The sequence below is a fragment of the Hippocampus comes genome, unplaced genomic scaffold (assembly GCF_001891065.2).
Source record: "Hippocampus comes isolate QL1 unplaced genomic scaffold, H_comes_QL1_v1.1 scaffold401, whole genome shotgun sequence".
Taxonomy (NCBI): domain Eukaryota; kingdom Metazoa; phylum Chordata; class Actinopteri; order Syngnathiformes; family Syngnathidae; genus Hippocampus; species Hippocampus comes.
Window position 1 is genome coordinate 62,912 of NW_017805210.1, and position 318 is coordinate 63,229.

Here is a 318-nt window from a genome sequence, read left to right on the forward strand (position 1 = left end):
GTCTGTCGTATTTCGTTTTTTTCGGCTAAAAACGCCTTACTATACTATGTCTTGTTTTTTTCGTGCCAAAAACGCCTTACTATACTATGTCTTGTTTTTTTCGTGCCAAAAACGCCTTACTATACTATGTCGTTTTTTTCGTGTTAAAAACGCCTTACTACACATGGTCGTTTTTTTTAGCCAAAAACGCCTTACTATACTGTCGTTTTTTTCCGTGCCAAAAACGCCTTACTATACTATGTCGTTTTTTTCGTGTTAAAAACGCCTTACTAAACTATGTCGTTTTTTTTCGGCTAAAAACGCCTTACTATACTATGT

At 35.2% G+C, this 318-nt stretch overlaps 1 protein-coding gene across 1 annotated transcript in view; it reads right to left on the reverse strand.

Moving 5' to 3' along the window:
* The window catches only part of tbc1d5 (TBC1 domain family, member 5), a 14,967-nt gene that overhangs the window by 1,068 nt on the left and 13,581 nt on the right, over positions 1-318 (reverse strand). The window lies entirely within an intron of this gene.